We start from the raw sequence: 9,982 nt of genomic DNA on the forward strand, positions 1-9,982 counted from the left end.
CAATCTTAGAATAAACGCTTGACCCTTGAAGTTGGTCGAATAGATCATCAATGCGAGGTAACGGGTAACGGTTCTTTATGGTAAGCTTGTTGAGCTCTCGGTAATCAATACACATTCTCAATGTACCATCCTTCTTTTTGACAAATAAGACAGGAGCTCCCCACGGGGACGTACTTGGACGAATAAAACCTAGATCCAAAAGTTCTTGGAGTTGGTTAGAAAGTTCCTTCATTTCGGAAGGTGCTAAACGATACGGTGCTTTAGCAATGGGTGCAGCACCTGGAGATAAATCGATTTGAAATTCAACTTGACGAGGTGGTGGAAGACCAGGGAGATTTTTGGGAAACACATCGGGAAAATCTTTAACAACCGGGACGTTTTCAATACGCGTTTCTTCGAATTTGATCATTTTAACGTGAGCTAGTATGGCGGAGTAACCTTTCACAAGGTACTTACGGGCTTTAAGACATGAGATGATATTAAGATTGGAATAACTTCGTTCGCCTTGGATAATAAGAGTTTCTCCACTTCCTAACGGAATTTGAACGGTCTTATCAAAACACATGATGGCTGCTCTCAATGGACCTAACCAATCTATTCCAACCACTACATCGGAACTACCTAGCTCGACCGGCAAAAGGTCTATCTTGAATTCCTTATCGGCTAGAATTAGGTTGCAGTTTTTATATATTTTATCAACTTTCATTAACTTCCCATTAGCCACTTCTACTAATCGTCTAGTTTTTAGGGTTTGGGGCTTTTCAGTAAAGAGGGTGCAAAACTCATTTGACACATAACTCTTATCGGCTCCCGTATCAAATAAAATAGTGGCATAATAATTATTGACGAGGTACGTACCAGTAATGACCTCATCCTCATCACGGGCTTCTGCAGCAGTAATCACAAAAGCACGACCTTTGGCAGTAGCATTTGCTCCAGTAGCTGGAGTATCTTTCTTCTTTTGACAATTTGGGCTAATATGCCCCTTTTCACCACAAGTATAGCATGTTGGAGGAGCTCTAGCCGGAACAATGTCTCTATTCTGAGGTAGGTTTCTACAAGTCTTTGTAGCATGGCCTATCTTCTTACATATTGTACACACAGCAGTGCACTTTCCCGGATGATGCCTTTCACATCTAGAACAAAACGGACTAGTACCCTGATAATCGGGTCTCGTACCATTCGCCGGTTTCTTATTAACATTTTGAGCTGAATCCTGAGATGGTTCAAATTTCCTCTTATTGTCACCGTTTTTAACTTCGACTTGTTTATTAGCCGAAACTCTCCTACGTTTAGCCATCATTAAACTCTGTGCCATGTGGATCACAGCATCCACAGTAACCTTCTCGACAGAAATCACATTCCCTTGAACATCCTCGGGTAGACCCTCTATATACCGCTCTATCTTGCGGGCTTCAGTTGGGAACATTTCGGGACATAAGGTACAGAGCTCCAGAAAACAATTGGTATAGCTTTCGATATCGGTTCCTTTAACTCTGAGTTCCCAGAACTCAGCTTCGAGCTTTTGGACTTGACTTCTTGGGCAAAACTTATTGACCATCATTCCTTTGAGTTCATCCCATGGGGTAGCATTAGCATTATCTATTCTCATAGATTTGGTATGAGCAGTCCACCATGTCATAGCATTGCCAGTGAGTGAACTTGTGGAAAACTTCACTCGATCATTATCTCCGCAGTTACAGACACGGAAGATTGATTCTAGCTTTTCAAACCATCGGACCAGTTCTACGGCTTCTTCTTTTCCACTAAAAGTGGGTGGTTTACAGTTCTTAAAATCTTTATAGGAGCAAGTTTTAGGAGGAACATTATGATTGTTGTTGTTATTGTTATTGCCTTGGGCGGCAGCCAGCAACAATTGAAATTGCTCAGAAGAAAGAATGACATTTGGCATAAGATTGTTGTTGTTGTTGTTACCACGAATTGAGTCAGCCATTGATCTTCAATACATAAATACATTATTAGTTGAAGAATCAAGGTGTTATACGTTCATAATAAAGATTTATAACGTTTGCACAACACACATAGGTGAATAAGACAATATGCTTAAATAAACACTTAACATTATTAGAAACGAGGCATTATATAAGCCTTTATTACACGAGTTTGGAATGGAAAAAGTTTAGGCATAAGCCTTTACATAGATAGGTAAATGGAAAAATATGAAACAAAAGATAGGTTTTAGTTCTTCTTTTTCTCGTTCTCAGCTTCCTTCATAAATTTCTCTATCTTTTCATTTTTCTCCTTTTGTTTCTCGTGGAGGTATTCAAGATTATCATTGAGGTTAGTGATGTGGCTGTTGACAAAGTTGTCGTTGAAATCCTTGATAGCCAGTTGATGATTGATCCGGTTTTTCTCTATTTTCATCTTAGACTCAACTAGTTCTTGGAGGTAGGCAAGAGATTGCTTTCCCCAACGGGTATTCCGTTCTTCCTCAGTCTTCACTTTCATTACTGTCTCCATCACTTTGTCCATGTTATTTTTTACAAGTTTTTCTAGTCTTTCAGTTTGAGAGTCGAAGGACTCTTTGATGATTTCTTTCAAGATTTTGTTTTCATTTTCTAGGTTGTTTAGACGCACTTCTATTCGAGCAACATGACGTCTACTAAACTCCCTATTCTTCTCACAACTACTCTGAAGGTTGAGGATATCAGACTTCACCCTTACGTGTTCCATGTTATTACAAAATAATGGATCGGCTTCTCTAGTGGCGGCGGGTTCGGGTTGTTTTCTCTTTCAAGATGAGTTTTCAGATGATTCTTTAATAGGCTCTTCTTCAGGCTCATAACCTGAGAAGTCACTATCATAGATAGGGAGGTCTTGAAGAGCATTCCGTTTGGGAGTATTCATCGGTTGATGAGAGTCAGCAGTATTGGCATGATGTTTTCCTTTGCTTTCATTTCTCGGGGTTGTATAATATTCGGGAGACCCACGCGAGTTGTAACGAGTGTTCGGGCTATAGTTCATTGGTGGTGAAGGAGGACTATAAAGTGGAATTTGAACTGATTTTTCGGTAGAAGATCCTTCAGTATCTTTCTCAGCTGGTTTGAAAAGAGTCATTTTGTTTATTTGATGATAGCTTGACATTCTAACATTAAGATAGAGATTTTGATTAGATTTTTAAGCTAGGATTGTAAAGAATGAGATGTAGGGTTAAACTCTTTGCTTTAACATTCTAAGGTAATCCTAAGTGATTTAAAGTCTAAGGCATGAAAGGTTATAGTTTCCTAGATCGCTAAGGTACCCTAGCTAACAAGTAAGGCACACATAAAATGCAATCCTGGTTCTCTATAACAGCCTGGTTATGCTCTGATACCAATCTATCACACCCCCAGTTAGGGCCTGGGCGAAATGTGATTCAATATCATAATACATACCAACATATTATAAAATGAGAACAATAACTATATGAATAAAACCAAATTGTATTTGAATAAACGCAGCGGAAGAATTAATAATGTCATTACAAGAATTATAAATTGTTCAAATGCAGAAAAGTAAATATGCGATAAGTCTTGATCCTAGCCAAGTAAGTCATCACATAAGCAGTAGATATAGAGGTCCTGATCATTCAGTACCTGAGACAAACATGCTAAAAGTGTCAACCAAAAAGGTTGAGTGAAATTCATAGGTTTAACAAATATGTTTGACCGTTTGTTTTTAGACCACAAGATTTGTTATAAAAGTAGTACTGATTCGTGATATTTTAGACTAAACGTTTGTTTTGTTGCCCCGATGATAAGTTGGCAGTACCTTATCACCATGTTTAAATCATTATTAAGTAATACAAAGACATCGCGGTCAAATGTATCGGGGACGTTACTCCCGATAGGCCTACCCCCAATAATTAAGAATGCCTTATCCTGAAAGCAATTAAAAAATATCACTGTGGGGTCTTAGTAGCATAAGCTAGTCATAGTACAGTTTAGGTTCGTACTTGTGTCTAAGTTGTTTAAAGTATAAAAGCAGCATGTGTCTCACCCTAGTAAGTATAAAAAGTGCTAAAGCAATAAGAGTGGGGCTATGAAAGTCACCTTAGTAATTCGATGAGATAAAGTAATCCTTAAAGAGGAAGTATGGATGATCGAAGCACGGAATAAGTCAACCTAAGAATAAGTTGAGAATAGTTTAGATGTTTTGCCCGTATTATGATAAGTGTAAGTATTTTCTTTTATAGTAAGTTTAAAGAAGGTTTATCGTTTTGGAAAGGCTTTTCATACTATACAAGCTTCCAATCTAACACTTTCAATTTAAAATGGCCTTTTCAGGTCATAGGTTTCTGAGCCACAGGATCCTTTAACTCGGTAATCCAAACTCTCCGCCTAGACTTTCGAGCGTCCATCCATTCGAGAAAGATCAAGATCTATACCCATCTAATATACCGTTCCAATACGTTTTTAGGTGCGTATAGGAATACAACACTTTAAATACTTTATACAATAAGTATTTACTTAAGTTCGATTGTATTATCGTTATTAAGATTGTTTGGTTTTTAAATCCTAATAATAAGTAGGATATATTTAAGTAGGTAAATAAGTGTTATACATAGAAATTGTGTTTTATGAATGGGTATGTATTAATATCAAGTTAATATGTATATATATATATATATATATATATATATATATATATATATATATATATATATATATATATATATATCTTATATGTTAAAATATGTATAGTTTAATTTTAAGTTTTATGTCAATATAAGTACCAATAATTATCTAAAAATGCTAACAAGTTTTTTATTAATTTCATAACAGTAAGTGACATGTATAAAACATTATAAAAATTTTCTATACATAAATATTAAGTTTTATGTATTAAATATTAAATTTTTTTTATTGTTAAAATACAAATAAATAGATAAACAAGTTTAACAACACATTTTATATTTTTCTTAGGTTCTACTGACCAAAATAAACTTATGTAAAATTTATAAATTTTTGTTATGGTGTAAAAGTATTTATTTCTAATTTCTTTTTCGGTTCAAGATAAATCAAAGTTTATAAAGTAATAATTATTATATCAACTCAATTAATTCATATAAAATTTTCGTATTCCTAATATAGTGTATTAAGCTTAGAAAAATTATTTGTACATTTATATTAATAGTTTAACTATTTCATTCAACTTTTGTATTGTTTTTAGTTTAAATTTGGAATTAAATAGAAATATATAATTATTAATTCTAAAAATAATTTTTATAACTTTCTTATTAGTTCCTAAGTAATTTTCATTGATTATTGTAGTCATAAACATGTTATATCATTAAATTCTATTTTTCTTTTTAAAACAGATTTTCCGGTACTGTAGCAAAAGTAGAAGAAAATACAAATTAATTATTTAAAATGACAAATAAATCAAACATAAATTTGTATAATTACTTTTATGACCTAAGGAATAAGCGAAAATTATAAAACATAATATATAAAATTGTTTACCATTTATTTCTTCATTATCTATATATACCGAATATAAAAAAAGTCAGTTTTTGATTTTTAATAAATATAAATTCGAATGTATAATTCATAAAAATAATTTCTATAGTCATTAGGATACTTAATACTAATTATCATGTATTTACATTATTTATTATAATTAATTTCGTATTTATTTGGTATTTAACATAAAACTAGCACAAAAATATGATAAAAACTAAATAAAAACTATAAAAATAATATAGAGAACTTACAAAAATAATTTTTGCAGAGGTTTGAGAGTATGATCTTCAAGTGAGAATAAATTTTTGAGGTGTAAAGGATTTTGAAAGAAATGGCTAGTATTTATAGGTGAAAACTTGGTAAAAAAAATGTATAAAAGAAATAAAAAGAAAAAGAAAAGAAAAATAAAAATATTAATAATTGTATCAGCCCATAATTTGTATTAAATAAAGAAAAGTGTTTTTATAAAGCTAGATCTAGATCTAGAATAAAATTAAAAAAATAAAAAGCAAAAAGTATTAAATTTTTTTTTGTTTACTATTCAGCGCTACAGTAACTTTTTTTTTATATATATATATACATATATACATATTTTTTTTTTACAATGACTATAACCTTCATTTTTATAAAAGATATCATTGTATAGATTAGTTTTTGTAAGTGGTAACATATTTACATAAACTTTACATCTTATAAATATGTATATACTTTTTAGTTATATATAAATATATATGTATATATAACTTTGTCAAGTATAAAGTTTATAAATTTAACTAATAAACTTATGTTACTTGATATGAATTTATATGTTGTAAACTTATTTATTTTAAGTATACATTATATAAATTACTTGATAAGTTTAGGTTTCGTTATATAATATAAACTTATAGATGTACTTTGTTGAATAATATTTATCCGTTTAATGTTTGTTAGTTTCGTATATATATATATATATATATATATATATATATATATATATATATATATATATATATATATATATATATATATAACGACCATTCATTAATACTTAATCTTTTTTTTTTTTCGGGCATTTTAAATTATACGGAAGAAAATATAGATGAAAAAATGAGGGTCGTTATACTTAATGATATGTTTACTTATCATAATACCATGTTAACTATATATATATATCCATATATATGACATCATATAGTTTTTACAAGTTTTAACGTTCGTGAATCACCGGTCAACTTGGGTGGTCAATTGTCTATATAAAACCTATTTCAATTAATCAAGTCTTAACAAGTGTGATTGCTTAACATGTTGGAAACACTTAATCATATAAATATCAATTTCATTTAATATATATAAACATGGAAAAGTTTGGGTCACTACAATTAATACCAACAATCAGAGAATTAATATGTACGTGCACAATAATCCTTAAATAATGATGATAAAATGCTATTATAGTTCCGTATTGATTCCTGCTTTAGATCAATTTCTCACCACAATATGTGAAATTTCGTATGTTTGATTTCATTTCATTATGTTTGCATGATAGCTTCGGTATTGCATGTCTCATTATGTTTGCACTACATGTTTTAAATTTTTTGTTTGCATATAGTTTACATTTAATGTAGTTTAATTGCATGCATTTATATCTGAAATATACAAAAAGATTCTTGGTGTGTTTTAGCATAAATTTTAGAAAATCTAGAAAAAACAAAATTTGTCTTATTTATTTTCTGGTTACTTATGTGAGTTCAAACTGAAGCTAAGTTTTTGTCTGAAAAGCTAAAGTGTTTTTGTTAATTGAAAAACAATGTGTTTATAGATTTATAAGTTTAAGCAATGTGTTTTAAATGCTTGTGAACAATGTTGAGTCAAAATGGTTAAACCAGTGTGTATTCGAATTAAAAATTTCCAAAGATCAACAGATTGTCAAAGTGAATATATGTACAAGCCATTCCAATTGAATGAAGGAGTTAAAGTGGGAGCTTCTGAAGTTTTGATGAATATGAAGGAATGGCATACAAGAGAGGAAGAATAAAGGTGCTTAATTGATCGCCTCACTTGTTTTAAATGTTTATGATTGTAAAGAAAAGAGAGATTGATTATGTCTAACGTGCTCATGTTTATATATGTCACCGTCATTTGTAATGTTAACATGTACAGGTTAGGAAGCTTTAAAAGAAAATAGAAGTTATTGTGTGGTGATCAGAATCATCTGATTATTTATGGGCCAAACGAAGTCAAATCTTAAATTTCGATGCGTATATGAAGATTCGAAGAGATTGAAGAACCTAAAGTCACAACAGTCATAAGTTAGGGTTAATTTGATGACTGGTGAGCTTTGGATATTATTGAGTATAATTCTCTGGGTATCTAAAGAGATTTTACTCAAAGGTTCTACAAATGATATTTCATGATAATTGTATCGACTTGCGATTATCATTGGAATATAACAAGGATAAAGATGAAGAGAGAAGACATGTGACATATAAGGGATTTTATTGGTGCATAAAGGGAAATCTCGTGAAATTGAATGTAACACTACATCCGAGGGAAAGTATTATGATCCTCAAGGGAGTCTGTTGGTGTATAAATCAGAGTAAAGAAGGAATGTTGATTGAACTAGGTCTTAGGGGGAGTATGTTATTACATAAAATGGCCCAAATTCTAATCAACAAATATATATTATATGACAGAGACAGTCGATTGACTGTTGGTTCAGTACTGTCGGCCCATTTACTATATAAGGAGGTTAACATCTTCATTAGATGGTTAATGAACCCATAACCCCAAAACAGTTCCCTGGCCATTTCTCTTAATTTACATCTGATCCAAAACCCACCCAAGTTGAATAATGACTTTAGGCATCGATCCAATCCGATCCGTTCGATTTGTGGTTTGACTCAATTTATTCCGGAAAGTCAATGATTCACTAGAACCTCGATCCAAAGATCCTATTAGCTCCAACAATTGGGTGTGTGGGGTTCTTTAGCCTTATGTAAGTTGCTTTGGAGCTTGGTATAGTCATGTTCTTAGTTTCGTATAGATATGTGGCTACTTCACAAGGTTAGGTTTGTACTGCTACTAGAAGGATGTGAGTATTTAGGAATCTGTTAAAGTATCGATCAAATGAAATGTGTATAAGGTGTTTGTGAATGAACATGGACCACAGAATGTGCACATTAAAGATGGTGAGGTGTTATCTGTTGATTCAATGTACTATGAGAACATTGATATGAAAGAGATAAAATGAACACATGAATGTGATACAAACTTTTATAAAGAAGAGGTGCATATTTTTCCGATTAAAAGTCCACCGATATCATTCTAGTTTATCATATTTAACTAATGATATCACCCATATTTCAACCCTAATACTAACAAATTATTCTTTAAACATATAAAAATACATAGCATTTGGTATTAAAGGTATAAAATGCCGAAATGTCTAAATCTTGTCTAAAATAGTGTTTTTAAATAGTTTTTCAGTGTAATTTATCGGCAAGAGGTAGATCCTGCCTACTTAACCTATTTTAGGGAGTCAAGTACTCATGAAAACAAAGAAGAAACCTTGGAGTCCTGTTCCACAGATCATAAATGATGAAACAAATGAAAAGTAACAATTAGGGTTTCCGAAAACCTTGTTTCAGGAATCAACTAGGAAACTCAGTTCTAGAGCTCAAGAAGACTATCCGTGCTTGCCAACACTTAATTAAGGAATCATATTGAAGCCATATATCCTATTTGATTTCTATTTTGATATCGAAAAAATAATATATTTCATTCAGCGTATGGTTTAAAGAATCGAGGAACCACGCGCTAGTTATCACTAGTACCCCTACAATTGCCATCTGATTAAACCAGGGTGATGTGTGTTGCACAATACACCAATTACTCTCAAATTTATAACAATATTCAAACATTACAAATAAGCACACATAACTAACGAGTAACTAAGTCCCGGTCATTATAGCACTTTTCTTGTAGGTATTCAGTTCAAGTTTGTCCCAAGAGAGTGGTTCAATCAAATATTTAAAATTAATAATCGTTCTAGAGTTTGTTTGATTGAGGGGTTTTGATTGATTTTGACCAACAACTAAAACTTGCAATAATAAGCAAATAACTAATTATCAAAATCTAAATCAATTAACTAAGTAGTGTTCACTTATCTAATCCACTCGTATGCTTGTATTGTCCTGTTTTACCCAATTTGATATCACATTCGTTGTTGAACTATTAAATGTTTGGCATCACTATTAAACCTTAATCTAGTAACACTATGCAAACTCACATAAGCATTGTATTATAAGATCAAGTTGATTCATGAGTAGTCATTTAGATTATGCGTGGATTGAAATCATTTAAAACTCTTCAATTATCAAAATCAATTAAGATAACAAACACCACTACGTTGACTAAAGGCCAATTGAAAACCAACACAAATCAAGAAAACAATCACTTGAAATTCCAAATTTGGTTGTCTAGATCCCTCAAGGTGTTTAAGCACAAATTGTTTCACTAATCAAGTCACTTAGAAA

This window comes from Rutidosis leptorrhynchoides, chromosome 1 (genome assembly GCF_046630445.1).
Source record: "Rutidosis leptorrhynchoides isolate AG116_Rl617_1_P2 chromosome 1, CSIRO_AGI_Rlap_v1, whole genome shotgun sequence".
Taxonomy (NCBI): domain Eukaryota; kingdom Viridiplantae; phylum Streptophyta; class Magnoliopsida; order Asterales; family Asteraceae; genus Rutidosis; species Rutidosis leptorrhynchoides.